Source organism: Schistocerca cancellata, chromosome 8 (assembly GCF_023864275.1).
Source record: "Schistocerca cancellata isolate TAMUIC-IGC-003103 chromosome 8, iqSchCanc2.1, whole genome shotgun sequence".
NCBI classification, from domain to species: Eukaryota; Metazoa; Arthropoda; class Insecta; order Orthoptera; family Acrididae; genus Schistocerca; species Schistocerca cancellata.
Genome location: NC_064633.1, coordinates 80,477,438 through 80,502,101, shown reverse-complemented (window position 1 = coordinate 80,502,101; position 24,664 = coordinate 80,477,438). Strand labels below are relative to the sequence as shown.

Sequence of the window (24,664 nt, the reverse complement as noted above, 5' to 3'; positions counted from 1 at the left end):
TTCGAGCTGAAGGGCTCCGATTCACTAGTTTGTAAGAACAAAGTATCCTAAAAGTCCGCTAGGAGGCGCCTCCTTAGCTCAGTGGCAGAGCGCTGGTCTAATAAACCAGAGGTCGTGAGTTCGATCCTCACAGGCGGCAAATGAATTTTGTAACAGCCCCTCCCACCGTGGCCCTTTCGAAAAAAGCGGTCAAGGATAAAAAAAATTGTGAATGGGTGCGGTATTTAAGAAATGCTCTCGCAAATGAATAGTGTGAATGGTGCTATTAAAGTGGGCACCAGAAACTGCTGCTTTAGGCAGTCTCCGGAGAATGCCGACGTGAAATACTTAGTTCTTGTGATGTATTTTCTACCCCTGATAAAGACCCTCGCAATTGTCGTCGGCGCCGCCGCCGCTTTGGTAATAGCGACAATTCGCCATTGTATCACATAGGGTGAGGTACCTTCTGCAAGCGACTGAGATGGCACTAAACGATTGAAGCTGATTTGCCACCTCTTGTTTGATCAGCGTCATAAGGGCTTGAATGTAACTTGCGATGGGACACAGCAAGAAGTAGCGTCGTACTTTTAGTACTGAAATTTGAGATGGAGAACTGCGTCAAAGATGGGAAAATCATTCTGCCAAGTGTACAAATGGCGAAAACGAGGTGTGAGTGGGGAAGTATATTGCGCCAGTGACCGTGTGGCCTAATGGATAAGGCGTCGGACTTCGGATCCGAAGATTGCAGGTTCGAATCCTGTCACGGTCGAGTTTTTCCTGTTCTGCAAAAGATGCATGCTGTTTTACTGTGTTGTTTGAGTACTCTACAACTAGTTGGAAGTTGCTGCTGTCCACTTCCAGGCTGCAAAACCGGCGTCTACCAGAAGCACAAGCAAGACAAGGGTGATCTGTAGCGAAGTTTTCGGCACAGTGCCGTTCAGGAGAGTTTTTGTTGGAACTACTGCATCTGATTCAGGAGCCAAGGGCTACGCCACAGGCGTCTGCGCACAGTCGAGCATGTGTGTTGAATAATGGTGCTGATAGCCACGTATCATTTCATGCAGATTTGATGCCTTTCGGAGACAATTTTTCATTGAATAGGATTGTAGCTGATTTGTGGCAGCAGGAAATAAGCTGTAGTCAAAAGAATCTTCAATAGATGGTCGCAGGTCACATCAGTATTGTATGGCTCGTAACGCGTTGCGTGCAGCCCGGCTAGCTCAGTCGGTAGAGCATGAGTCTCTTAATCTCAGGGTCGTGGGTTCGAGCCCCACGCTGGACGGCGCAAAATTTTGTGTCTACGCGGATCCAACATGCGCCCCTCTCGTGAGCCTTGCGTAATGAACGTAACGGGTTACGACGATGCCTAGCTTCGTATGAATATCAGAGGAACGGTATTTGAAGCTGAAAGTGACTCTGAAATGAAATAAATGTGTTGTTTTGCAATTTTAGTTGTACATCGATATAGTGTGAGATGTGTAGGAAAGCAGCAGCTGTGCTAACTAAATGCAAATAATGGTCGCTCATGCGGTGCGTTTCGAGCTGAAGGGCTCCGATTCACTAGTTTGTAAGAACAAAGTATCCTAAAAGTCCGCTAGGAGGCGCCTCCTTAGCTCAGTGGCAGAGCGCTGGTCTAGTAAACCAGAGGTCGTGAGTTCGATCCTCACAGGCGGCAAATGAATTTTGTAACAGCCCCTCCCACCGTGGCCCTTTCGAAAAAAGCGGTCAAGGATAAAAAAAATTGTGAATGGGTGCGGTATTTAAGAAATGCTCTCGCAAATGAATAGTGTGAATGGTGCTATTAAAGTGGGCACCAGAAACTGCTGCTTTAGGCAGTCTCCGGAGAATGCCGACGTGAAATACTTAGTTCTTGTGATGTATTTTCTACCCCTGATAAAGACCCTCGCAATTGTCGTCGGCGCCGCCGCCGCTTTGGTAATAGCGACAATTCGCCATTGTATCACATAGGGTGAGGTACCTTCTGCAAGCGACTGAGATGGCACTAAACGATTGAAGCTGATTTGCCACCTCTTGTTTGATCAGCGTCATAAGGGCTTGAATGTAACTTGCGATGGGACACAGCAAGAAGTAGCGTCGTACTTTTAGTACTGAAATTTGAGATGGAGAACTGCGTCAAAGATGGGAAAATTATTCTGCCAAGTGTACAAATGGCGAAAACGAGGTGTGAGTGGGGAAGTATGTTGCGCCAGTGACCGTGTGGCCTAATGGATAAGGCGTCGGACTTCGGATCCGAAGATTGCAGGTTCGAATCCTGTCACGGTCGAGTTTTTCCTGTTCTGCAAAAGATGCATGCTGTTTTACTGTGTTGTTTGAGTACTCTACAACTAGTTGGAAGTTGCTGCTGTCCGCTTCCTGGCTGCAAAACCGGCGTCTACCAGAAGCACAAGCAAGACAAGGGTGATCTGTAGCGAAGTTTTCGGCACAGTGCCGTTCAGGAGAGTTTTTGTTGGAACTACTGCATCTGATTCAGGAGCCAAGGGCTACGCCACAGGCGTCTGCGCACAGTCGAGCATGTGTGTTGAATAATGGTGCTGATAGCCACGTATCATTTCATGCAGATTTGATGCCTTTCGCAGACAATTTTTCATTGAATAGGATTGTAGCTGATTTGTGGCAGCAGGAAATAAGCTGTAGTCAAAAGAATCTTCAATAGATGGTCGCAGGTCACATCAGTATTGTATGGCTCGTAACGCGTTGCGTGCAGCCCGGCTAGCTCAGTCGGTAGAGCATGAGTCTCTTAATCTCAGGGTCGTGGGTTCGAGCTCCACGCTGGACGGCGCAAAATTTTGTGTCTACGCGGATCCAACATGCGCCCCTCTCGTGAGCCTTGCGTAATGAACGTAACGGGTTACGACGATGCCTAGCTTCGTATGAATATCAGAGGAACGGTATTTGAAGCTGAAAGTGACTCTGAAATGAAATAAATGTGTTGTTTTGCAATTTTAGTTGTACATCGATATTGTGTGAGATGTGTAGGAAAGCAGCAGCTGTGCTAACTAAATGCAAATAATGGTCGCTCATGCGGTGCGTTTCGAGCTGAAGGGCTCCGATTCACTAGTTTGTAAGAACAAAGTATCCTAAAAGTCCGCTAGGAGGCGCCTCCTTAGCTCAGTGGCAGAGCGCTGGTCTAGTAAACCAGAGGTCGTGAGTTCGATCCTCACAGGCGGCAAATGAATTTTGTAACAGCCCCTCCCACCGTGGCCCTTTCGAAAAAAGCGGTCAAGGATAAAAAAAATTATGAATGGGTGCGGTATTTAAGAAATGCTCTCGCAAATGAATAGTGTGAATGGTGCTATTAAAGTGGGCACCAGAAACTGCTGCTTTAGGCAGTCTCCGGAGAATGCCGACGTGAAATACCTAGTTCTTGTGATGTATTTTCTACTCCTGATAAAGACCCTCGCGAAAGTCGTCGTCGTCGTCGTCGTCGTCGGCGCCGCCGCCGCTTTGGTAATAGCGACAATTCGCCATTGTATCACATAGGGTGAGGTACCTTCTGCAAGCGACTGAGATGGCACTAAACGATTGAAGCTGATTTGCCACCTCTTGTTTGATCAGCGTCATAAGGGCTTGAATGTAACTTGCGATGGGACACAGCAAGAAGTAGCGTCGTACTTTTAGTACTGAAATTTGAGATGGAGAACTGCGTCAAAGATGGGAAAATCATTCTGCCAAGTGTACAAATGGCGAAAACGAGGTGTGAGTGGGGAAGTATATTGCGCCAGTGACCGTGTGGCCTAATGGATAAGGCGTCGGACTTCGGATCCGAAGATTGCAGGTTCGAATCCTGTCACGGTCGAGTTTTTCCTGTTCTGCAAAAGATGCATGATGTTTTACTGTGTTGTTTGAGTACACTAAAACTAGTTGGAAGTTGCTGCTGTCCGCTTCCTGGCTACAAAACCGGCGTCTACCAGAAGCACAAGCAAGACAAGGGTGATCTGTAGCGAAGTTTTCGGCACAGTGCCGTTCAGGAGAGTTTTTGTTGGAACTACTGCATCTGATTCAGGAGCCAAGGGCTACGCCACAGGCGTCTGCGCACAGTCGAGCATGTGTGTTGAATAATGGTGCTGATAGCCACGTATCATTTCATGCAGATTTGATGCCTTTCGGAGACAATTTTTCATTGAATAGGATTGTAGCTGATTTGTGGCAGCAGGAAATAAGCTGTAGTCAAAAGAATCTTCAATAGATGGTCGCAGGTCACATCAGTATTGTATGGCTCGTAACGCGTTGCGTGCAGCCCGGCTAGCTCAGTCGGTAGAGCATGAGTCTCTTAATCTCAGGGTCGTGGGTTCGAGCCCCACGCTGGACGGCGCAAAATTATGTGTCTACGCGGATCCAACATGCGCCCCTCTCGTGAGCCTTGCGTAATGAACGTAACGGGTTACGACGATGCCTAGCTTCGTATGAATATCAGAGGAACGGTATTTGAAGCTGAAAGTGACTCTGAAATGAAATAAATGTGTTGTTTTGCAATTTTAGTTGTACATCGATATAGTGTGAGATGTGTAGGAAAGCAGCAGCTGTGCTAACTAAATGCAAATAATGGTCGCTCATGCGGTGCGTTTCGAGCTGAAGGGCTCCGATTCACTAGTTTGTAAGAACAAAGTATCCTAAAAGTCCGCTAGGAGGCGCCTCCTTAGCTCAGTGGCAGAGCGCTGGTCTAGTAAACCAGAGGTCGTGAGTTCGATCCTCACAGGCGGCAAATGAATTTTGTAACAGCCCCTCCCACCGTGGCCCTTTCGAAAAAAGCGGTCAAGGATAAAAAAAATTATGAATGGGTGCGGTATTTAAGAAATGCTCTCGCAAATGAATAGTGTGAATGGTGCTATTAAAGTGGGCACCAGAAACTGCTGCTTTAGACAGTCTCCGGAGAATGCTGTCGTGAAATACTTAGTTCTTGTGATGTATTTTCTACCCCTGATACAGACCCACGCGATTGTCGTCGGCGCCGCCGCCGCTTTGGTAATAGCGACAATTCGCCATTGTATCACATAGGGTGAGGTACCTTCTGCAAGCGACTGAGATGGCACTAAACGATTGAAGCTGATTTGCCACCTCTTGTTTGATCAGCGTCATAAGGGCTTGAATGTAACTTGCGATGGGACACAGCAAGAAGTAGCGTCGTACTTTTAGTACTGAAATTTGAGATGGAGAACTGCGTCAAAGATGGGAAAATCATTCTGCCAAGTGTACAAATGGCGAAAACGAGGTGTGAGTGGGGAAGTATATTGCGCCAGTGACCGTGTGGCCTAATGAATAAGGCGTCGGACTTCGGATCCGAAGATTGCAGGTTCGAATCCTGTCACGGTCGAGTTTTTCCTGTTCTGCAAAAGATGCATGCTGTTTTACTGTGTTGTTTGAGTACACTAAAACTAGTTGGAAGTTGCTGCTGTCCGCTTCCTGGCTACAAAACCGGCGTCTACCAGAAGCACAAGCAAGACAAGGGTGATCTGTAGCGAAGTTTTCGGCACAGTGCCGTTCAGGAGAGTTTTTGTTGGAACTACTGCATCTGATTCAGGAGCCAAGGGCTACGCCACAGGCGTCTGCGCACAGTCGAGCATGTGTGTTGAATAATGGTGCTGATAGCCACGTATCATTTCATGCAGATTTGATGCCTTTCGGAGACAATTTTTCATTGAATAGGATTGTAGCTGATTTGTGGCAGCAGGAAATAAGCTGTAGTCAAAAGAATCTTCAATAGATGGTCGCAGGTCACATCAGTATTGTATGGCTCGTAACGCGTTGCGTGCAGCCCGGCTAGCTCAGTCGGTAGAGCATGAGTCTCTTAATCTCAGGGTCGTGGGTTCGAGCCCCACGCTGGACGGCGCAAAATTTTGTGTCAACGCGGATCCAACATGCGCCCCTCTCGTGAGACTTGCGTAATGAACGTAACGGGTTACGACGATGCCTAGCTTCGTATGAATATCAGAGGAACGGTATTTGAAGCTGAAAGTGACTCTGAAATGAAATAAATGTGTTGTTTTGCAATTTTAGTTGTACATCGATATTGTGTGAGATGTGTAGGAAAGCAGCAGCTGTGCTAACTAAATGCAAATAATGGTCGCTCATGCGGTGCGTTTCGAGCTGAAGGGCTCCGATTCACTAGTTTGTAAGAACGAAGTATCCTAAAAGTCCGCTAGGAGGCGCCTCCTTAGCTCAGTGGCAGAGCGCTGGTCTAGTAAACCAGAGGTCGTGAGTTCGATCCTCACAGGCGGCAAATGAATTTTGTAACAGCCCCTCCCACCGTGGCCCTTTCGAAAAAAGCGGTCAAGGATAAAAAAAATTATGAATGGGTGCGGTATTTAAGAAATGCTCTCGCAAATGAATAGTGTGAATGGTGCTATTAAAGTGGGCACCAGAAACTGCTGCTTTAGGCAGTCTCCGGAGAATGCCGACGTGAAATACTTAGTTCTTGTGATGTATTTTCTACCCCTGATAAAGACCCTCGCGATTGTCGTCGTCGGCGCCGCCGCCGCTTTGGTAATAGCGACAATTCGCCATTGTATCACATAGGGTGAGGTACCTTCTGCAAGCGACTGAGATGGCACTAAACGATTGAAGCTGATTTGCCACCTCTTGTTTGATCAGCGTCATAAGGGCTTGAATGTAACTTGCGATGGGACACAGCAAGAAGTAGCGTCGTACTTTTAGTACTGAAATTTGAGATGGAGAACTGCGTCAAAGATGGGAAATTCATTCTGCCAAGTGTACAAATGGCGAAAACGAGGTGTGAGTGGGGAAGTATATCGCGCCAGTGACCGTGTGGCCTAATGGATAAGGCGTCGGACTTCGGATCCGAAGATTGCAGGTTCGAATCCTGTCACGGTCGAGTTTTTCCTGTTCTGCAAAAGATGCATGCTGTTTTACTGTGTTGTTTGAGTACACTAAAACTAGTTGGAAGTTGCTGCTGTCCGCTTCCTGGCTACAAAACCGGCGTCTACCAGAAGCACAAGCAAGACAAGGGTGATCTGTAGCGAAGTTTTCGGCACAGTGCCGATCAGGAGAGTTTTTGTTGGAACTACTGCATCTGATTCAGGAGCCAAGGGCTACGCCACAGGCGTCTGCGCACAGTCGAGCATGTGTGTTGAACAATGGTGCTGATAGCCACGTATCATTTCATGCAGATTTGATGCCTTTCGGAGACAATTTTTCATTGAATAGGATTGTAGCTGATTTGTGGCAGCAGGAAATAAGCTGTAGTCAAAAGAATCTTCAATAGATGGTCGCAGGTCACATCAGTATTGTATGGCTCGTAACGCGTTGCTTGCAGCCCGGCTAGCTCAGTCGGTAGAGCATGAGTCTCTTAATCTCAGGGTCGTGGGTTCGAGCCCCACGCTGGACGGCGCAAAATTTTGTGTCTACGCGGATCCAACATGCGCCCCTCTCGTGAGCCTTGCGTAATGAACGTAACGGGTTACGACGATGCCTAGCTTCGTATGAATATCAGAGGAACGGTATTTGAAGCTGAAAGTGACTCTGAAATGAAATAAATGTGTTGTTTTGCAATTTTAGTTGTACATCGATATAGTGTGAGATGTGTAGGTAAGCAGCAGCTGTGCTAACTAAATGCAAATAATGGTCGCTCATGCGGTGCGTTTCGAGCTGAAGGGCTCCGATTCACTAGTTTGTAAGAACAAAGTATCCTAAAAGTCCGCTAGGAGGCGCCTCCTTAGCTCAGTGGCAGAGCGCTGGTCTAGTAAACCAGAGGTCGTGAGTTCGATCCTCACAGGCGGCAAATGAATTTTGTAACAGCCCCTCCCACCGTGGCCCTTTCGAAAAAAGCGGTCAAGGATAAAAATAATTATGAATGGGTGCGGTATTTAAGAAATGCTCTCGCAAATGAATAGTGAGAATGGTGCTATTAAAGTGGGCACCAGAAACTGCTTCTTTAGGCAGTCTCCGGAGAATGCCGACGTGAAATACTTAGTTCTTGTGATGTATTTTCTACCCCTGATAAAGACCCTCGCGATTGTCGTCGTCGGCGCCGCCGCCGCTTTGGTAATAGCGACAATTCGCCATTGTATCACATAGGGTGAGGTACCTTCTGCAAGCGACTGAGATGGCACTAAACGATTGAAGCTGATTTGCCACCTCTTGTTTGATCAGCGTCATAAGTGCTTGAATGTAACTTGCGATGGGACACAGCAAGAAGTAGCGTCGTACTTTTAGTACTGAAATTTGAGATGGAGAACTGCGTCAAAGATGGGAAATTCATTCTGCCAAGTGTACAAATGGCGAAAACGAGGTGTGAGTGGGGAAGTATATTGCGCCAGTGACCGTGTGGCCTAATGGATAAGGCGTCGGACTTCGGATCCGAAGATTCCAGGTTCGAATCCTGTCACGGTCGAGTTTTTCCTGTTCTGCAAAAGATGCATGCTGTTTTACTGTGTTGTTTGAGTACTCTACAACTAGTTGGAAGTTGCTGCTGTCCGCTTCCTGGCTGCAAAACCGGCGTCTACCAGAAGCACAAGCAAGACAAGGGTGATCTGTAGCGAAGTTTTCGGCACAGTGCCGTTCAGGAGAGTTTTTGTTGGAACTACTGCATCTGATTCAGGAGCCAAGGGCTACGCCACAGGCGTCTGCGCACAGTCGAGCATGTGTGTTGAATAATGGTGCTGATAGCCACGTATCATTTCATGCAGATTTGATGCCTTTCGGAGACAATTTTTCATTGAATAGGATTGTAGCTGATTTGTGGCAGCAGGAAATAAGCTGTAGTCAAAAGAATCTTCAATAGATGGTCGCAGGTCACATCAGTATTGTATGGCTCGTAACGCGTTGCGTGCAGCCCGGCTAGCTCAGTCGGTAGAGCATGAGACTCTTAATCTCAGGGTCGTGGGTTCGAGCCCCACGCTGGGCGGCGCAAAATTTTGTGTCTACGCGGATCCAACATGCGCCCCTCTCGTGAGCCTTGCGTAATGAACGTAACGGGTTACGACGATGCCTAGCTTCGTATGAATATCAGAGGAACGGTATTTGAAGCTGAAAGTGACTCTGAAATGAAATAAATGTGTTGTTTTGCAATTTTAGTTGTACATCGATATAGTGTGAGATGTGTAGGAAAGCAGCAGCTGTGCTAACTAAATGCAAATAATGGTCGCTCATGCGGTGCGTTTCGAGCTGAAGGGCTCCGATTCACTAGTTTGTAAGAACAAAGTATCCTAAAAGTCCGCTAGGAGGCGCCTCCTTAGCTCAGTGGCAGAGCGCTGGTCTAGTAAACCAGAGGTCGTGAGTTCGATCCTCACAGGCGGCAAATGAATTTTGTAACAGCCCCTCCCACCGTGGCCCTTTCGAAAAAAGCGGTCAAGGATAAAAAAAATTATGAATGGGTGCGGTATTTAAGAAATGCTCTCGCAAATGAATAGTGTGAATGGTGCTATTAAAGTGGGCACCAGAAACTGCTGCTTTAGGCAGTCTCCGGAGAATGCCGACGTGAAATACTTAGTTCTTGTGATGTATTTTCTACCCCTGATAAAGACCCTCGCGATTGTCGTCGACGTCGTCGGCGCCGCCGCCGCTTTGGTAATAGCGACAATTCGCCATTGTATCACATAGGGTGAGGTACCTTCTGCAAGCGACTGAGATGGCACTAAACGATTGAAGCTGATTTGCCACCTCTTGTTTGATCAGCGTCATAAGGGCTTGAATGTAACTTGCGATGGGACACAGCAAGAAGTAGCGTCGTACTTTTAGTACTGAAATTTGAGATGGAGAACTGCGTCAAAGATGGGAAATTCATTCTGCCAAGTGTACAAATGGCGAAAACGAGGTGTGAGTGGGGAAGTATATTGCGCCAGTGACCGTGTGGCCTAATGGATAAGGCGTCGGACTTCGGATCCGAAGATTCCAGGTTCGAATCCTGTCACGTTCGAGTTTTTCCTGTTCTGCAAAAGATGCATGCTGTTTTACTGTGTTGTTTGAGTACTCTACAACTAGTTGGAAGTTGCTGCTGTCCGCTTCCTGGCTGCAAAACCGGCGTCTACCAGAAGCACAAGCAAGACAAGGGTGATCTGTAGCGAAGTTTTCGGCACAGTGCCGTTCAGGAGAGTTTTTGTTGGAACTACTGCATCTGATTCAGGAGCCAAGGGCTACGCCACAGGCGTCTGCGCACAGTCGAGCATGTGTGTTGAATAATGGTGCTGATAGCCACGTATCATTTCATGCAGATTTGATGCCTTTCGGAGACAATTTTTCATTGAATAGGATTGTAGCTGATTTGTGGCAGCAGGAAATAAGCTGTAGTCAAAAGAATCTTCAATAGATGGTCGCAGGTCACATCAGTATTGTATGGCTCGTAACGCGTTGCGTGCAGCCCGGCTAGCTCAGTCGGTAGAGCATGAGACTCTTAATCTCAGGGTCGTGGGTTCGAGCCCCACGCTGGGCGGCGCAAAATTTTGTGTCTACGCGGATCCAACATGCGCCCCTCTCGTGAGCCTTGCGTAATGAACGTAACGGGTTACGACGATGCCTAGCTTCGTATGAATATCAGAGGAACGGTATTTGAAGCTGAAAGTGACTCTGAAATGAAATAAATGTGTTGTTTTGCAATTTTAGTTGTACATCGATATAGTGTGAGATGTGTAGGAAAGCAGCAGCTGTGCTAACTAAATGCAAATAATGGTCGCTCATGCGGTGCGTTTCGAGCTGAAGGGCTCCGATTCACTAGTTTGTAAGAACAAAGTATCCTAAAAGTCCGCTAGGAGGCGCCTCCTTAGCTCAGTGGCAGAGCGCTGGTCTAGTAAACCAGAGGTCGTGAGTTCGATCCTCACAGGCGGCAAATGAATTTTGTAACAGCCCCTCCCACCGTGGCCCTTTCGAAAAAAGCGGTCAAGGATAAAAAAAATTATGAATGGGTGCGGTATTTAAGAAATGCTCTCGCAAATGAATAGTGTGAATGGTGCTATTAAAGTGGGCACCAGAAACTGCTGCTTTAGGCAGTCTCCGGAGAATGCCGACGTGAAATACTTAGTTCTTGTGATGTATTTTCTACCCCTGATAAAGACCCTCGCGATTGTCGTCGTCGGCGCCGCCGCCGCTTTGGTAATAGCGACAATTCGCCATTGTATCACATAGGGTGAGGTACCTTCTGCAAGCGACTGAGATGGCACTAAACGATTGAAGCTGATTTGCCACCTCTTGTTTGATCAGCGTCATAAGTGCTTGAATGTAACTTGCGATGGGACACAGCAAGAAGTAGCGTCGTACTTTTAGTACTGAAATTTGAGATGGAGAACTGCGTCAAAGATGGGAAATTCATTCTGCCAAGTGTACAAATGGCGAAAACGAGGTGTGAGTGGGGAAGTATATTGCGCCAGTGACCGTGTGGCCTAATGGATAAGGCGTCGGACTTCGGATCCGAAGATTGCAGGTTCGAATCCTGTCACGGTCGAGTCTTTCCTGTTCTGCAAAAGATGCATGCTGTTTTACTGTGTTGTTTGAGTACTCTACAACTAGTTGGAAGTTGCTGCTGTCCGCTTCCTGGCTGCAAAACCGGCGTCTACCAGAAGCACAAGCAAGACAAGGGTGATCTGTAGCGAAGTTTTCGGCACAGTGCCGTTCAGGAGAGTTTTTGTTGGAACTACTGCATCTGATTCAGGAGCCAAGGGCTACGCCACAGGCGTCTGCGCACAGTCGAGCATGTGTGTTGAATAATGGTGCTGATAGCCACGTATCATTTCATGCAGATTTGATGCCTTTCGGAGACAATTTTTCATTGAATAGGATTGTAGCTGATTTGTGGCAGCAGGAAATAAGCTGTAGTCAAAAGAATCTTCAATAGATGGTCGCAGGTCACATCAGTATTGTATGGCTCGTAACGCGTTGCGTGCAGCCCGGCTAGCTCAGTCGGTAGAGCATGAGACTCTTAATCTCAGGGTCGTGGGTTCGAGCCCCACGCTGGGCGGCGCAAAATTTTGTGTCTACGCGGATCCAACATGCGCCCCTCTCGTGAGCCTTGCGTAATGAACGTAACGGGTTACGACGATGCCTAGCTTCGTATGAATATCAGAGGAACGGTATTTGAAGCTGAAAGTGACTCTGAAATGAAATAAATGTGTTGTTTTGCAATTTTAGTTGTACATCGATATAGTGTGAGATGTGTAGGAAAGCAGCAGCTGTGCTAACTAAATGCAAATAATGGTCGCTCATGCGGTGCGTTTCGAGCTGAAGGGCTCCGATTCACTAGTTTGTAAGAACAAAGTATCCTAAAAGTCCGCTAGGAGGCGCCTCCTTAGCTCAGTGGCAGAGCGCTGGTCTAGTAAACCAGAGGTCGTGAGTTCGATCCTCACAGGCGGCAAATGAATTTTGTAACAGCCCCTCCCACCGTGGCCCTTTCGAAAAAAGCGGTCAAGGATAAAAAAAATTATGAATGGGTGCGGTATTTAAGAAATGCTCTCGCAAATGAATAGTGTGAATGGTGCTATTAAAGTGGGCACCAGAAACTGCTGCTTTAGGCAGTCTCCGGAGAATGCCGACGTGAAATACTTAGTTCTTGTGATGTATTTTCTACCCCTGATAAAGACCCTCGCGATTGTCGTCGTCGGCGCCGCCGCCGCTTTGGTAATAGCGACAATTCGCCATTGTATCACATAGGGTGAGGTACCTTCTGCAAGCGACTGAGATGGCACTAAACGATTGAAGCTGATTTGCCACCTCTTGTTTGATCAGCGTCATAAGTGCTTGAATGTAACTTGCGATGGGACACAGCAAGAAGTAGCGTCGTACTTTTAGTACTGAAATTTGAGATGGAGAACTGCGTCAAAGATGGGAAATTCATTCTGCCAAGTGTACAAATGGCGAAAACGAGGTGTGAGTGGGGAAGTATATTGCGCCAGTGACCGTGTGGCCTAATGGATAAGGCGTCGGACTTCGGATCCGAAGATTGCAGGTTCGAATCCTGTCACGGTCGAGTTTTTCCTGTTCTGCAAAAGATGCATGCTGTTTTACTGTGTTGTTTGAGTACTCTACAACTAGTTGGAAGTTGCTGCTGTCCGCTTCCTGGCTGCAAAACCGGCGTCTACCAGAAGCACAAGCAAGACAAGGGTGATCTGTAGCGAAGTTTTCGGCACAGTGCCGTTCAGGAGAGTTTTTGTTGGAACTACTGCATCTGATTCAGGAGCCAAGGGCTACGCCACAGGCGTCTGCGCACAGTCGAGCATGTGTGTTGAATAATGGTGCTGATAGCCACGTATCATTTCATGCAGATTTGATGCCTTTCGGAGACAATTTTTCATTGAATAGGATTGTAGCTGATTTGTGGCAGCAGGAAATAAGCTGTAGTCAAAAGAATCTTCAATAGATGGTCGCAGGTCACATCAGTATTGTATGGCTCGTAACGCGTTGCGTGCAGCCCGGCTAGCTCAGTCGGTAGAGCATGAGACTCTTAATCTCAGGGTCGTGGGTTCGAGCCCCACGCTGGGCGGCGCAAAATTTTGTGTCTACGCGGATCCAACATGCGCCCCTCTCGTGAGCCTTGCGTAATGAACGTAACGGGTTACGACGATGCCTAGCTTCGTATGAATATCAGAGGAACGGTATTTGAAGCTGAAAGTTACTCTGAAATGAAATAAATGTGTTGTTTTGCAATTTTATTTGTACATCGATATAGTGTGAGATGTATAGGAAAGCAGCAGCTGTGCTAACTAAATGCAAATAATGGTCGCTCATGCGGTGCGTTTCGAGCTGAAGGGCTCCGATTCACTAGTTTGTAAGAACAAAGTATCCTAAAAGTCCGCTAGAAGGCGCCTCCTTAGCTCAGTGGCAGAGCGCTGGTCTAGTAAACCAGAGGTCGTGAGTTCGATCCTCACAGGCGGCAAATGAATTTTGTAACAGCCCCTCCCACCGTGGCCCTTTCGAAAAAAGCGGTCAAGGATAAAAAAAATTATGAATGGGTGCGGTATTTAAGAAATGCTCTCGCAAATGAATAGTGTGAATGGTGCTATTAAAGTGGGCACCAGAAACTGCTGCTTTAGGCAGTCTCCGGAGAATGCCGACGTGAAATACTTAGTTCTTGTGATGTATTTTCTACCCCTGATAAAGACCCTCGCGATTGTCGTCGTCGGCGCCGCCGCCGCTTTGGTAATAGCGACAATTCGCCATTGTATCACATAGGGTGAGGTACCTTCTGCAAGCGACTGAGATGGCACTAAACGATTGAAGCTGATTTGCCACCTCTTGTTTGATCAGCGTCATAAGGGCTTGAATGTAACTTGCGATGGGACACAGCAAGAAGTAGCGTCGTACTTTTAGTACTGAAATTTGAGATGGAGAACTGCGTCAAAGATGGGAAATTCATTCTGCCAAGTGTACAAATGGCGAAAACGAGGTGTGAGTGGGGAAGTATATTGCGCCAGTGACCGTGTGGCCTAATGGATAAGGCGTCGGACTTCGGATCCGAAGATTCCAGGTTCGAATCCTGTCACGGTCGAGTTTTTCCTGTTCTGCAAAAGATGCATGCTGTTTTACTGTGTTGTTTGAGTACTCTACAACTAGTTGGAAGTTGCTGCTGTCCGCTTCCTGGCTGCAAAACCGGCGTCTACCAGAAGCACAAGCAAGACAAGGGTGATCTGTAGCGAAGTTTTCGGCACAGTGCCGTTCAGGAGAGTTTTTGTTGGAACTACTGCATCTGATTCAGGAGCCAAGGGCTACGCCACAGGCGTCTGCGCACAGTCGAGCATGTGTGTTGAATAATGGTGCTGATAGCCACGTATCATTTCATGCAGATTTGATGCCTTTCGGAGACAATTTTTCATTGAATAGGATTGTAGCTGATTTGTGGCAGCAGGAAATAAGCTGTAGTCAAAAGAATCTTCAATAGATGGTCGCAGGTCACATCAGTATTGTATGGCTCGTAACGCGTTGCGTGCAGCCCGGCTAGCTCAGTCGGTAGAGCATGAGACTCTTAATCTCAGGGTCGTGGGTTCGAGCCCCACGCTGGGCGGCGCAAAATTTTGTGTCTACGCGGATCCAACATGCGCCCCTCTCGTGAGCCTTGCGTAATGAACGTAACGGGTTACGACGATGCCTAGCTTCGTATGAATATCAGAGGAACGGTATTTGAAGCTGAAAGTGACTCTGAAATGAAATAAATGTGTTGTTTTGCAATTTTAGTTGTACATCGATATTGTGTGAGATGTGTAGGAAAGCAGCAGCTGTGCTAACTAAATGCAAATAATGGTCGCTCATGCGGTGCGTTTCGAGCTGAAGGGCTCCGATTCACTAGTTTGTAAGAACAAAGTATCCTAAAAGTCCGCTAGGAGGCGCCTCCTTAGCTCAGTGGCAGAGCGCTGGTCTAGTAAACCAGAGGTCGTGAGTTCGATCCTCACAGGCGGCAAATGAATTTTGTAACAGCCCCTCCCACCGTGGCCCTTTCGAAAAAAGCGGTCAAGGATAAAAAAAATTATGAATGGGTGCGGTATTTAAGAAATGCTCTCGCAAATGAATAGTGTGAATGGTGCTATTAAAGTGGGCACCAGAAACTGCTGCTTTAGGCAGTCTCCGGAGAATGCCGACGTGAAATACTTAGTTCTTGTGATGTATTTTCTACCCCTGATAAAGACCCTCGCGATTGTCGTCGTCGGCGCCGCCGCCGCTTTGGTAATAGCGACAATTCGCCATTGTATCACATAGGGTGAGGTACCTTCTGCAAGCGACTGAGATGGCACTAAACGATTGAAGCTGATTTGCCACCTCTTGTTTGATCAGCGTCATAAGTGCTTGAATGTAACTTGCGATGGGACACAGCAAGAAGTAGCGTCGTACTTTTAGTACTGAAATTTGAGATGGAGAACTGCGTCAAAGACGGGAAATTCATTCTGCCAAGTGTACAAATGGCGAAAACGAGGTGTGAGTGGGGAAGTATATTGCGCCAGTGACCGTGTGGCCTAATGGATAAGGCGTCGGACTTCGGATCCGAAGATTGCAGGTTCGAATCCTGTCACGGTCGAGTTTTTCCTGTTCTGCAAAAGATGCATGCTGTTTTACTGTGTTGTTTGAGTACTCTACAACTAGTTGGAAGTTGCTGCTGTCCGCTTCCTGGCTGCAAAACCGGCGTCTACCAGAAGCACAAGCAAGACAAGGGTGATCTGTAGCGAAGTTTTCGGCACAGTGCCGTTCAGGAGAGTTTTTGTTGGAACTACTGCATCTGATTCAGGAGCCAAGGGCTACGCCACAGGCGTCTGCGCACAGTCGAGCATGTGTGTTGAATAATGGTGCTGATAGCCACGTATCATTTCATGCAGATTTGATGCCTTTCGGAGACAATTTTTCATTGAATAGGATTGTAGCTGATTTGTGGCAGCAGGAAATAAGCTGTAGTCAAAAGAATCTTCAATAGATGGTCGCAGGTCACATCAGTATTGTATGGCTCGTAACGCGTTGCGTGCAGCCCGGCTAGCTCAGTCGGTAGAGCATGAGACTCTTAATCTCAGGGTCGTGGGTTCGAGCCCCACGCTGGGCGGCGCAAAATTTTGTGTCTACGCGGATCCAACATGCGCCCCTCTCGTGAGCCTTGCGTAATGAACGTAACGGGTTACGACGATGCCTAGCTTCGTATGAATATCAGAGGAACGGTATTTGAAGCTGAAAGTGACTCTGAAATGAAATAAATGTGTTGTTTTGCAATTTTAGTTGTACATCGATATAGTGTGAGATGTGTAGGAAAGCAGCAGCTGTGCTAACTAAATGCAAATAATGGTCGCTCATGCGGTGCGTTTCGAGCTGAAGGGCTCCGATTCACTAGTTTGTAAGAACAAAGTATCCTAAAAGTCCGCTAGGAGGCGCCTCCTTAGCTCAGTGGCAGAGCGCTGGTCTAGTAAACCAGAGGTCGTGAGTTCGATCCTCACAGGCGGCAAATGAATTTTGTAACAGCCCCTCCCACCGTGGCCCTTTCGAAAAAAGCGGTCAAGGATAAAAAAAATTATGAATGGGTGCGGTATTTAAGAAATGCTCTCGCAAATGAATAGTGTGAATGGTGCTATTAAAGTGGGCACCAGAAACTGCTGCTTTAGGCAGTCTCCGGAGAATGCCGACGTGAAATACTTAGTTCTTGTGATGTATTTTCTACCCCTGATAAAGACCCTCGCGATTGTCGTCGTCGGCGCCGCCGCCGCTTTGGTAATAGCGACAATTCGCCATTGTATCACATAGGGTGAGGTACCTTCTGCAAGCGACTGAGATGGCACTAAACGATTGAAGCTGATTTGCCACCTCTTGTTTGATCAGCGTCATAAGTGCTTGAATGTAACTTGCGATGGGACACAGCAAGAAGTAGCGTCGTACTTTTAGTACTGAAATTTGAGATGGAGAACTGCGTCAAAGATGGGAAATTCATTCTGCCAAGTGTACAAATGGCGAAAACGAGGTGTGAGTGGGGAAGTATATTGCGCCAGTGACCGTGTGGCCTAATGGATAAGGCGTCGGACTTCGGATCCGAAGATTCCAGGTTCGAATCCTGTCACGGTCGAGTTTTTCCTGTTCTGCAAAAGATGCATGCTGTTTTACTGTGTTGTTTGAGTACTCTACAACTAGTTGGAAGTTGCTGCTGTCCGCTTCCTGGCTGCAAAACCGGCGTCTACCAGAAGCACAAGCAAGACAAGGGTGATCTGTAGCGAAGTTTTCGGCACAGTGCCGTTCAGGAGAGTTTTTGTTGGAACTACTGCATCTGATTCAGGAGCCAAGGGCTACGCCACAGGCGTCTGCGCACAGTCGAGCATGTGTGTTGAATAATGGTGCTGATAGCCACGTATCATTTCATGCAGATTTGATGCCTTTCGGAGACAATTTTTCATTGAATAGGATTGTAGCTGATTTGTGGCAGCAGGAAATAAGCTGTAGTCAAAAGAATCTTCAATAGATGGTCGCAGGTCACATCAGTATTGTATGGCTCGTAACGCGTTGCGTGCAGCCCGGCTAGCTCAGTCGGTAGAGCATGAGACTCTTAATCTCAGGGTCGTGGGTTCGAGCCCCACGCTGGGCGGCGCAAAATTTTGTGTCTACGCGGATCCAACATGCGCCCCTCTCGTGAGCCTTGCGTAATGAACGTAACGGGTTACGACGATGCCTAGCTTCGTATGAATATCAGAGGAACGGTATTTGAAGCTGAAAGTTACTCTGAAATGAAATAAATGTGTTGTTTTGCAATTTTATTTGTACATCGATATAGTGTGAGATGTATAGGAAAGCAGCAGCTGTGCTAACTAAATGCAAATAATGGTCGCTCATGCGGTGCGTTTCGAGCTGAAGGGCTCCGATTCACTAGTTTGTAAGAACAAAGTATCCTAAAAGTCCGCTAGAAGGCGCCTCCTTAGCTCAGTGGCAGAGCGCTGGTCTAGTAAACCAGAGGTCGTGAGTTCGATCCTCACAGGCGGCAAATGAATTTTGTAACAGCCCCTCCCACCGTGGCCCTTTCGAAAAAAGCGGTCAAGGAAAAAAAAATTATGAATGGGTGCGGTATTTAAGAAATGCTCTCGCAAATGAATAGTGTGAATGGTGCTATTAAAGTGGGCACCAGAAACTGCTGCTTTAGGCAGTCTCCGGAGAATGCCGACGTGAAATACTTAGTTCTTGTGATGTATTTTCTACCCCTGATAAAGACCCTCGCGATTGTCGTCGTCGGCGCCGCCGCCGCTTTGGTAATAGCGACAATTCGCCATTGTATCACATAGGGTGAGGTACCTTCTGCAAGCGACTGAGATGGCACTAAACGATTGAAGCTGATTTGCCACCTCTTGTTTGATCAGCGTCATAAGTGCTTGAATGTAACTTGCGATGGGACACAGCAAGAAGTAGCGTCGTACTTTTAGTACTGAAATTTGAGATGGAGAACTGCGTCAAAGATGGGAAATTCATTCTGCCAAGTGTACAAATGGCGAAAACGAGGTGTGAGTGGGGAAGTATATTGCGCCAGTGACCGTGTGGCCTAATGGATAAGGCGTCGGACTTCGGATCCGAAGATTGCAGGTTCGAATCCTGTCACGGTCGAGTTTTTCCTGTTCTGCAAAAGATGCATGCTGTTTTACTGTGTTGTTTGAGTACTCTACAACTAGTTGGAAGTTGCTGCTGTCCGCTTCCTGGCTGCAAAACCGGCGTCTACCAGAAGCACAAGCAAGACAAGGGTGATCTGTAGCGAAGTTTTCGGCACAGTGCCGTTCAGGAGAGTTTTTGTTGGAACTACTGCATCTGATTCAGGAGCCAAGGGCTACGCCACAGGCGTCTGCGCACAGTCGAGCATGTGTGTTGAATAATGGTGCTGATAGCCACGTATCATTTCATGCAGATTTGATGCCTTTCGGAGACAATTTTTCATTGAATAGGATTGTAGCTGATTTGTGGCAGCAGGAAATAAGCTGTAGTCAAAAGAATCTTCAATAGATGGTCGCAGGTCACATCAGTATTGTATGGCTCGTAACGCGTTGCGTGCAGCCCGGCTAGCTCAGTCGGTAGAGCATGAGACTCTTAATCTCAGGGTCGTGGGTTCGAGCCCCACGCTGGGCGGCGCAAAATTTTGTGTCTACGCGGATCCAACATGCGCCCCTCTCGTGAGCCTTGCGTAATGAACGTAACGGGTTACGACGATGCCTAGCTTCGTATGAATATCAGAGGAACGGTATTTGAAGCTGAAAGTGACTCTGAAATGAAATAAATGTGTTGTTTTGCAATTTTAGTTGTACATCGATATAGTGTGAGATGTGTAGGAAAGCAGCAGCTGTGCTAACTAAATGCAAATAATGGTCGCTCATGCGGTGCGTTTCGAGCTGAAGGGCTCCGATTCACTAGTTTGTAAGAACAAAGTATCCTAAAAGTCCGCTAGAAGGCGCCTCCTTAGCTCAGTGGCAGAGCGCTGGTCTAGTAAACCAGAGGTCGTGAGTTCGATCCTCACAGGCGGCAAATGAATTTTGTAACAGCCCCTCCCACCGTGGCCCTTTCGAAAAAAGCGGTCAAGGATAAAAAAAATTATGAATGGGTGCGGTATTTAAGAAATGCTCTCGCAAATGAATAGTGTGAATGGTGCTATTAAAGTGGGCACCAGAAACTGCTGCTTTAGGCAGTCTCCGGAGAATGCCGACGTGAAATACTTAGTTCTTGTGATGTATTTTCTACCCCTGATAAAGACCCTCGCGATTGTCGTCGTCGGCGCCGCCGCCGCTTTGGTAATAGCGACAATTCGCCATTGTATCACATAGGGTGAGGTACCTTCTGCAAGCGACTGAGATGGCACTAAACGATTGAAGCTGATTTGCCACCTCTTGTTTGATCAGCGTCATAAGTGCTTGAATGTAACTTGCGATGGGACACAGCAAGAAGTAGCGTCGTACTTTTAGTACTGAAATTTGAGATGGAGAACTGCGTCAAAGACGGGAAATTCATTCTGCCAAGTGTACAAATGGCGAAAACGAGGTGTGAGTGGGGAAGTATATTGCGCCAGTGACCGTGTGGCCTAATGGATAAGGCGTCGGACTTCGGATCCGAAGATTGCAGGTTCGAATCCTGTCACGGTCGAGTTTTTCCTGTTCTGCAAAAGATGCATGCTGTTTTACTGTGTTTGTTTGAGTACTCTACAACTAGTTGGAAGTTGCTGCTGTCCGCTTCCTGGCTGCAAAACCGGCGTCTACCAGAAGCACAAGCAAGACAAGGGTGATCTGTAGCGAAGTTTTCGGCACAGTGCCGTTCAGGAGAGTTTTTGTTGGAACTACTGCATCTGATTCAGGAGCCAAGGGCTACGCCACAGGCGTCTGCGCACAGTCGAGCATGTGTGTTGAATAATGGTGCTGATAGCCACGTATCATTTCATGCAGATTTGATGCCTTTCGGAGACAATTTTTCATTGAATAGGATTGTAGCTGATTTGTGGCAGCAGGAAATAAGCTGTAGTCAAAAGAATCTTCAATAGATGGTCGCAGGTCACATCAGTATTGTATGGCTCGTAACGCGTTGCGTGCAACCCGGCTAGCTCAGTCGGTAAAGCATGAGACTCTTAATCTCAGGGTCTTGGGTTCGAGCCCCACGCTGGGCGGCGCAAAATTTTGTGTCTACGCGGATCCAACATGCGCCCCTCTCGTGAGCCTTGCGTAATGAACGTAACGGGTTACGACGATGCCTAGCTTCGTATGAATATCAGAGGAACGGTATTTGAAGCTGAAAGTGACTCTGAAATGAAATAAATGTGTTGTTTTGCAATTTTAGTTGTACATCGATATAGTGTGAGATGTGTAGGAAAGCAGCAGCTGTGCTAACTAAATGCAAATAATGGTCGCTCATGCGGTGCGTTTCGAGCTGAAGGGCTCCGATTCACTAGTTTGTAAGAACAAAGTATCCTAAAAGTCCGCTAGGAGGCGCCTCCTTAGCTCAGTGGCAGAGCGCTGGTCTAGTAAACCAGAGGTCGTGAGTTCGATCCTCACAGGCGGCAAATGAATTTTGTAACAGCCCCTCCCACCGTGGCCCTTTCGAAAAAAGCGGTCAAGGATAAAAAAAATTATGAATGGGTGCGGTATTTAAGAAATGCTCTCGCAAATGAATAGTGTGAATGGTGCTATTAAAGTGGGCACCAGAAACTGCTGCTTTAGGCAGTCTCCAGAGAATGCCGACGTGAAATACTTAGTTCTTGTGATGTATTTTCTACCCCTGATAAAGACCCTCGCGATTGTCGTCGTCGGCGCCGCCGCCGCTTTGGTAATAGCGACAATTCGCCATTGTATCACATAGGGTGAGGTACCTTCTGCAAGCGACTGAGATGGCACTAAACGATTGAAGCTGATTTGCCACCTCTTGTTTGATCAGCGTCATAAGTGCTTGAATGTAACTTGCGATGGGACACAGCAAGAAGTAGCGTCGTACTTTTAGTACTGAAATTTGAGATGGAGAACTGCGTCAAAGACGGGAAATTCATTCTGCCAAGTGTACAAATGGCGAAAACGAGGTGTGAGTGGGGAAGTATATTGCGCCAGTGACCGTGTGGCCTAATGGATAAGGCGTCGGACTTCGGATCCGAAGATTGCAGGTTCGAATCCTGTCACGGTCGAGTTTTTCCTGTTCTGCAAAAGATGCATGCTGTTTTACTGTGTTTGTTTGAGTACTCTACAACTAGTTGGAAGTTGCTGCTGTCCGCTTCCTGGCTGCAAAACCGGCGTCTACCAGAAGCACAAGCAAGACAAGGGTGATCTGTAGCGAAGTTTTCGGCACAGTGCCGTTCAGGAGAGTTTTTGTTGGAACTACTGCATCTGATTCAGGAGCCAAGGGCTACGCCACAGGCGTCTGCGCACAGTCGAGCATGTGTGTTGAATAATGGTGCTGATAGCCACGTATCATTTCATGCAGATTTGATGCCTTTCGGAGACAATTTTTCATTGAATAGGATTGTAGCTGATTTGTGGCAGCAGGAAATAAGCTGTAGTCAAAAGAATCTTCAATAGATGGTCGCAGGTCACATCAGTATTGTATGGCTCGTAACGCGTTGCGTGCAACCCGGCTAGCTCAGTCGGTAAAGCATGAGACTCTTAATCTCAGGGTCTTGGGTTCGAGCCCCACGCTGGGCGGCGCAAAATTTTGTGTCTACGCGGATCCAACATGCGCCCCTCTCGTGAGCCTTGCGTAATGAACGTAACGGGTTACGACGATGCCTAGCTTCGTATGAATATCAGAGGAACGGTATTTGAAGCTGAAAGTGACTCTGAAATGAAATAAATGTGTTGTTTTGCAATTTTAGTTGTACATCGATATAGTGTGAGATGTGTAGGAAAGCAGCAGCTGTGCTAACTAAATGCAAATAATGGTCGCTCATGCGGTGCGTTTCGAGCTGAAGGGCTCCGATTCACTAGTTTGTAAGAACAAAGTATCCTAAAAGTCCGCTAGGAGGCGCCTCCTTAGCTCAGTGGCAGAGCGCTGGTCTAGTAAACCAGAGGTCGTGAGTTCGATCCTCACAGGCGGCAAATGAATTTTGTAACAGCCCCTCCCACCGTGGCCCTTTCGAAAAAAGCGGTCAAGGATAAAAAAAATTATGAATGGGTGCGGTATTTAAGAAATGCTCTCGCAAATGAATAGTGTGAATGGTGCTATTAAAGTGGGCACCAGAAACTGCTGCTTTAGGCAGTCTCCAGAGAATGCCGACGTGAAATACTTAGTTCTTGTGATGTATTTTCTACCCCTGATAAAGACCCTCGCGATTGTCGTCGTCGGCGCCGCCGCCGCTTTGGTAATAGCGACAATTCGCCATTGTATCACATAGGGTGAGGTACCTTCTGCAAGCGACTGAGATGGCACTAAACGATTGAAGCTGATTTGCCACCTCTTGTTTGATCAGCGTCATAAGTGCTTGAATGTAACTTGCGATGGGACACAGCAAGAAGTAGCGTCGTACTTTTAGTACTGAAATTTGAGATGGAGAACTGCGTCAAAGATGGGAAATTCATTCTGCCAAGTGTACAAATGGCGAAAACGAGGTGTGAGTGGGGAAGTATATTGCGCCAGTGACCGTGTGGCCTAATGGACACGCAGTCAGCCGGCGGTCGCGGTCGAGGTCGGACGTGCTGTGCTGCGCGCCGCGCCGTCGCTGTTTACGTGTGGTGAGTCGCTGCGCTTGCTTCAGTGTCTACCAGTGTTTTGGCGTGATCTGAAAATGAACTCGCTTTCGTGATGTCTCAACCGAGTAGGAAAGATACACTGAAGTTTACTTTTGACAGGAATTTTGTCCGACCTAAATCTTTTGAAGTTGAGCAATGGTTAGAAGATGAAGTGAAGATAAGACTTGAGGACATAATCGGGATACATCTTTCGATTATCAGTAGCACCGTTTTCGTTAAATTAGCCCGATCAGATATGTGTGAGAAAATAGTTGAATCCTGTGGTGGTATTCTAAAGTTTAAACACAGTGATGGAAATGTGGGGGAAGTTGCAGTTTCGCATGCCGGCCTAGGAATACGGACTGTTCGAATTTTTGAACTCCCATTTGAAATAACCAGTGAACAGATCAACGCAGTTCTCTGTCCGTACGGCAAAATCATAAGCAATATTGCGGAACGTTGGTCTAGTGCACATAAATTCCCGGTTCTTAATGGGGTGCGGCAATTGAAAATCGAGCTGCAGAAGCACATCCCGTCTTATGTTCACGTATGCGGGTATCGTGCGATAGTAATGTACGATGATCAGCCTCGAACGTGTGCCGCATGCAACTCGACAGGTCACGTGCGTGCCGAATGCATGCAGAGGCGAGTGGCGCAGCTGCCTGCCGGCGAGGCTGCCAGGCCCCCCGCGATGACAACACTGCCTGTGACGTACGTCGCCGTAACGCGTGGGCTTTCGGCTACACCCACGGTCACCGAAGTCAGTGAAAATACTGTAGTACCTGCGACGGTAACGCGTATGGAGACTGTTGCAACGCCGGAAGAGACCCAACCTCCACCCATAGAAATGTCGCCGTCCGTCGTAGTCACAGACGAACAGGCATCCGACATGCAAACGTCTGCGTCCCCATCGACCGCTGCTACTCCACGGGGGGAATCTCCAGCAGGTCACGATCAAAGCCCACAACATCGTACATCTCCCAGGAAAACTAAAAAACGGAGAGTTGCCCGCCAGGGTGCAGAACAGATTGCACCGGTTCTGCGCGAAAAGGCTAAACAGATAGGTGAACAACTCAGTGAAAACGCATCTGATAGCACAAATCATGCTCATC

The 24,664-nt window shown here is 47.4% G+C and overlaps 46 non-coding genes across 46 annotated transcripts; all 46 read left to right on the top strand.

Annotated features, from left to right (window-relative positions):
- Window positions 1-67: 67 nt before the first annotated feature.
- On the top strand, window positions 68-139 carry Trnai-aau (transfer RNA isoleucine (anticodon AAU)). The gene has a single exon. It is a non-coding gene; the product is annotated as a tRNA-Ile (tRNA).
- A 536-nt stretch (window positions 140-675) lies between these two features.
- Trnar-ucg (transfer RNA arginine (anticodon UCG)) lies at window positions 676-748 on the top strand. The gene has a single exon. It is a non-coding gene; the product is annotated as a tRNA-Arg (tRNA).
- A 440-nt stretch (window positions 749-1,188) lies between these two features.
- On the top strand, window positions 1,189-1,261 carry Trnak-cuu (transfer RNA lysine (anticodon CUU)). Its single transcript has one exon. It is a non-coding gene; the product is annotated as a tRNA-Lys (tRNA).
- A 321-nt stretch (window positions 1,262-1,582) lies between these two features.
- On the top strand, window positions 1,583-1,654 carry Trnat-agu (transfer RNA threonine (anticodon AGU)). The gene has a single exon. It is a non-coding gene; the product is annotated as a tRNA-Thr (tRNA).
- A 536-nt stretch (window positions 1,655-2,190) lies between these two features.
- On the top strand, window positions 2,191-2,263 carry Trnar-ucg (transfer RNA arginine (anticodon UCG)). Its single transcript has one exon. It is a non-coding gene; the product is annotated as a tRNA-Arg (tRNA).
- Window positions 2,264-2,703: 440 nt separating this feature from the next.
- On the top strand, window positions 2,704-2,776 carry Trnak-cuu (transfer RNA lysine (anticodon CUU)). The gene has a single exon. It is a non-coding gene; the product is annotated as a tRNA-Lys (tRNA).
- Window positions 2,777-3,097: 321 nt separating this feature from the next.
- Window positions 3,098-3,169, top strand: Trnat-agu (transfer RNA threonine (anticodon AGU)). Its single transcript has one exon. It is a non-coding gene; the product is annotated as a tRNA-Thr (tRNA).
- A 554-nt stretch (window positions 3,170-3,723) lies between these two features.
- Window positions 3,724-3,796, top strand: Trnar-ucg (transfer RNA arginine (anticodon UCG)). The gene has a single exon. It is a non-coding gene; the product is annotated as a tRNA-Arg (tRNA).
- Window positions 3,797-4,236: 440 nt separating this feature from the next.
- Trnak-cuu (transfer RNA lysine (anticodon CUU)) lies at window positions 4,237-4,309 on the top strand. Its single transcript has one exon. It is a non-coding gene; the product is annotated as a tRNA-Lys (tRNA).
- Window positions 4,310-4,630: 321 nt separating this feature from the next.
- On the top strand, window positions 4,631-4,702 carry Trnat-agu (transfer RNA threonine (anticodon AGU)). The gene has a single exon. It is a non-coding gene; the product is annotated as a tRNA-Thr (tRNA).
- Window positions 4,703-5,238: 536 nt separating this feature from the next.
- Trnar-ucg (transfer RNA arginine (anticodon UCG)) lies at window positions 5,239-5,311 on the top strand. Its single transcript has one exon. It is a non-coding gene; the product is annotated as a tRNA-Arg (tRNA).
- Window positions 5,312-5,751: 440 nt separating this feature from the next.
- Window positions 5,752-5,824, top strand: Trnak-cuu (transfer RNA lysine (anticodon CUU)). The gene has a single exon. It is a non-coding gene; the product is annotated as a tRNA-Lys (tRNA).
- A 321-nt stretch (window positions 5,825-6,145) lies between these two features.
- Window positions 6,146-6,217, top strand: Trnat-agu (transfer RNA threonine (anticodon AGU)). The gene has a single exon. It is a non-coding gene; the product is annotated as a tRNA-Thr (tRNA).
- Window positions 6,218-6,756: 539 nt separating this feature from the next.
- Window positions 6,757-6,829, top strand: Trnar-ucg (transfer RNA arginine (anticodon UCG)). Its single transcript has one exon. It is a non-coding gene; the product is annotated as a tRNA-Arg (tRNA).
- Window positions 6,830-7,269: 440 nt separating this feature from the next.
- On the top strand, window positions 7,270-7,342 carry Trnak-cuu (transfer RNA lysine (anticodon CUU)). The gene has a single exon. It is a non-coding gene; the product is annotated as a tRNA-Lys (tRNA).
- Window positions 7,343-7,663: 321 nt separating this feature from the next.
- Trnat-agu (transfer RNA threonine (anticodon AGU)) lies at window positions 7,664-7,735 on the top strand. Its single transcript has one exon. It is a non-coding gene; the product is annotated as a tRNA-Thr (tRNA).
- Window positions 7,736-8,274: 539 nt separating this feature from the next.
- On the top strand, window positions 8,275-8,347 carry Trnar-ucg (transfer RNA arginine (anticodon UCG)). The gene has a single exon. It is a non-coding gene; the product is annotated as a tRNA-Arg (tRNA).
- Window positions 8,348-8,787: 440 nt separating this feature from the next.
- On the top strand, window positions 8,788-8,860 carry Trnak-cuu (transfer RNA lysine (anticodon CUU)). The gene has a single exon. It is a non-coding gene; the product is annotated as a tRNA-Lys (tRNA).
- A 321-nt stretch (window positions 8,861-9,181) lies between these two features.
- Trnat-agu (transfer RNA threonine (anticodon AGU)) lies at window positions 9,182-9,253 on the top strand. Its single transcript has one exon. It is a non-coding gene; the product is annotated as a tRNA-Thr (tRNA).
- A 545-nt stretch (window positions 9,254-9,798) lies between these two features.
- On the top strand, window positions 9,799-9,871 carry Trnar-ucg (transfer RNA arginine (anticodon UCG)). Its single transcript has one exon. It is a non-coding gene; the product is annotated as a tRNA-Arg (tRNA).
- Window positions 9,872-10,311: 440 nt separating this feature from the next.
- Window positions 10,312-10,384, top strand: Trnak-cuu (transfer RNA lysine (anticodon CUU)). Its single transcript has one exon. It is a non-coding gene; the product is annotated as a tRNA-Lys (tRNA).
- Window positions 10,385-10,705: 321 nt separating this feature from the next.
- On the top strand, window positions 10,706-10,777 carry Trnat-agu (transfer RNA threonine (anticodon AGU)). Its single transcript has one exon. It is a non-coding gene; the product is annotated as a tRNA-Thr (tRNA).
- A 539-nt stretch (window positions 10,778-11,316) lies between these two features.
- On the top strand, window positions 11,317-11,389 carry Trnar-ucg (transfer RNA arginine (anticodon UCG)). Its single transcript has one exon. It is a non-coding gene; the product is annotated as a tRNA-Arg (tRNA).
- A 440-nt stretch (window positions 11,390-11,829) lies between these two features.
- Trnak-cuu (transfer RNA lysine (anticodon CUU)) lies at window positions 11,830-11,902 on the top strand. Its single transcript has one exon. It is a non-coding gene; the product is annotated as a tRNA-Lys (tRNA).
- Window positions 11,903-12,223: 321 nt separating this feature from the next.
- Window positions 12,224-12,295, top strand: Trnat-agu (transfer RNA threonine (anticodon AGU)). Its single transcript has one exon. It is a non-coding gene; the product is annotated as a tRNA-Thr (tRNA).
- A 539-nt stretch (window positions 12,296-12,834) lies between these two features.
- Window positions 12,835-12,907, top strand: Trnar-ucg (transfer RNA arginine (anticodon UCG)). Its single transcript has one exon. It is a non-coding gene; the product is annotated as a tRNA-Arg (tRNA).
- Window positions 12,908-13,347: 440 nt separating this feature from the next.
- Window positions 13,348-13,420, top strand: Trnak-cuu (transfer RNA lysine (anticodon CUU)). Its single transcript has one exon. It is a non-coding gene; the product is annotated as a tRNA-Lys (tRNA).
- Window positions 13,421-13,741: 321 nt separating this feature from the next.
- Window positions 13,742-13,813, top strand: Trnat-agu (transfer RNA threonine (anticodon AGU)). Its single transcript has one exon. It is a non-coding gene; the product is annotated as a tRNA-Thr (tRNA).
- A 539-nt stretch (window positions 13,814-14,352) lies between these two features.
- Trnar-ucg (transfer RNA arginine (anticodon UCG)) lies at window positions 14,353-14,425 on the top strand. The gene has a single exon. It is a non-coding gene; the product is annotated as a tRNA-Arg (tRNA).
- A 440-nt stretch (window positions 14,426-14,865) lies between these two features.
- On the top strand, window positions 14,866-14,938 carry Trnak-cuu (transfer RNA lysine (anticodon CUU)). Its single transcript has one exon. It is a non-coding gene; the product is annotated as a tRNA-Lys (tRNA).
- Window positions 14,939-15,259: 321 nt separating this feature from the next.
- Window positions 15,260-15,331, top strand: Trnat-agu (transfer RNA threonine (anticodon AGU)). The gene has a single exon. It is a non-coding gene; the product is annotated as a tRNA-Thr (tRNA).
- Window positions 15,332-15,870: 539 nt separating this feature from the next.
- Trnar-ucg (transfer RNA arginine (anticodon UCG)) lies at window positions 15,871-15,943 on the top strand. The gene has a single exon. It is a non-coding gene; the product is annotated as a tRNA-Arg (tRNA).
- Window positions 15,944-16,383: 440 nt separating this feature from the next.
- Trnak-cuu (transfer RNA lysine (anticodon CUU)) lies at window positions 16,384-16,456 on the top strand. Its single transcript has one exon. It is a non-coding gene; the product is annotated as a tRNA-Lys (tRNA).
- Window positions 16,457-16,777: 321 nt separating this feature from the next.
- On the top strand, window positions 16,778-16,849 carry Trnat-agu (transfer RNA threonine (anticodon AGU)). Its single transcript has one exon. It is a non-coding gene; the product is annotated as a tRNA-Thr (tRNA).
- A 539-nt stretch (window positions 16,850-17,388) lies between these two features.
- Trnar-ucg (transfer RNA arginine (anticodon UCG)) lies at window positions 17,389-17,461 on the top strand. The gene has a single exon. It is a non-coding gene; the product is annotated as a tRNA-Arg (tRNA).
- Window positions 17,462-17,901: 440 nt separating this feature from the next.
- Trnak-cuu (transfer RNA lysine (anticodon CUU)) lies at window positions 17,902-17,974 on the top strand. The gene has a single exon. It is a non-coding gene; the product is annotated as a tRNA-Lys (tRNA).
- Window positions 17,975-18,295: 321 nt separating this feature from the next.
- Trnat-agu (transfer RNA threonine (anticodon AGU)) lies at window positions 18,296-18,367 on the top strand. The gene has a single exon. It is a non-coding gene; the product is annotated as a tRNA-Thr (tRNA).
- Window positions 18,368-18,905: 538 nt separating this feature from the next.
- On the top strand, window positions 18,906-18,978 carry Trnar-ucg (transfer RNA arginine (anticodon UCG)). The gene has a single exon. It is a non-coding gene; the product is annotated as a tRNA-Arg (tRNA).
- A 440-nt stretch (window positions 18,979-19,418) lies between these two features.
- Window positions 19,419-19,491, top strand: Trnak-cuu (transfer RNA lysine (anticodon CUU)). Its single transcript has one exon. It is a non-coding gene; the product is annotated as a tRNA-Lys (tRNA).
- Window positions 19,492-19,812: 321 nt separating this feature from the next.
- Window positions 19,813-19,884, top strand: Trnat-agu (transfer RNA threonine (anticodon AGU)). Its single transcript has one exon. It is a non-coding gene; the product is annotated as a tRNA-Thr (tRNA).
- A 539-nt stretch (window positions 19,885-20,423) lies between these two features.
- Trnar-ucg (transfer RNA arginine (anticodon UCG)) lies at window positions 20,424-20,496 on the top strand. Its single transcript has one exon. It is a non-coding gene; the product is annotated as a tRNA-Arg (tRNA).
- A 441-nt stretch (window positions 20,497-20,937) lies between these two features.
- On the top strand, window positions 20,938-21,010 carry Trnak-cuu (transfer RNA lysine (anticodon CUU)). Its single transcript has one exon. It is a non-coding gene; the product is annotated as a tRNA-Lys (tRNA).
- Window positions 21,011-21,331: 321 nt separating this feature from the next.
- Trnat-agu (transfer RNA threonine (anticodon AGU)) lies at window positions 21,332-21,403 on the top strand. Its single transcript has one exon. It is a non-coding gene; the product is annotated as a tRNA-Thr (tRNA).
- Window positions 21,404-21,942: 539 nt separating this feature from the next.
- Trnar-ucg (transfer RNA arginine (anticodon UCG)) lies at window positions 21,943-22,015 on the top strand. Its single transcript has one exon. It is a non-coding gene; the product is annotated as a tRNA-Arg (tRNA).
- Window positions 22,016-22,456: 441 nt separating this feature from the next.
- On the top strand, window positions 22,457-22,529 carry Trnak-cuu (transfer RNA lysine (anticodon CUU)). The gene has a single exon. It is a non-coding gene; the product is annotated as a tRNA-Lys (tRNA).
- A 321-nt stretch (window positions 22,530-22,850) lies between these two features.
- Window positions 22,851-22,922, top strand: Trnat-agu (transfer RNA threonine (anticodon AGU)). Its single transcript has one exon. It is a non-coding gene; the product is annotated as a tRNA-Thr (tRNA).
- The last annotated feature ends 1,742 nt before the right edge of the window (window positions 22,923-24,664 follow it).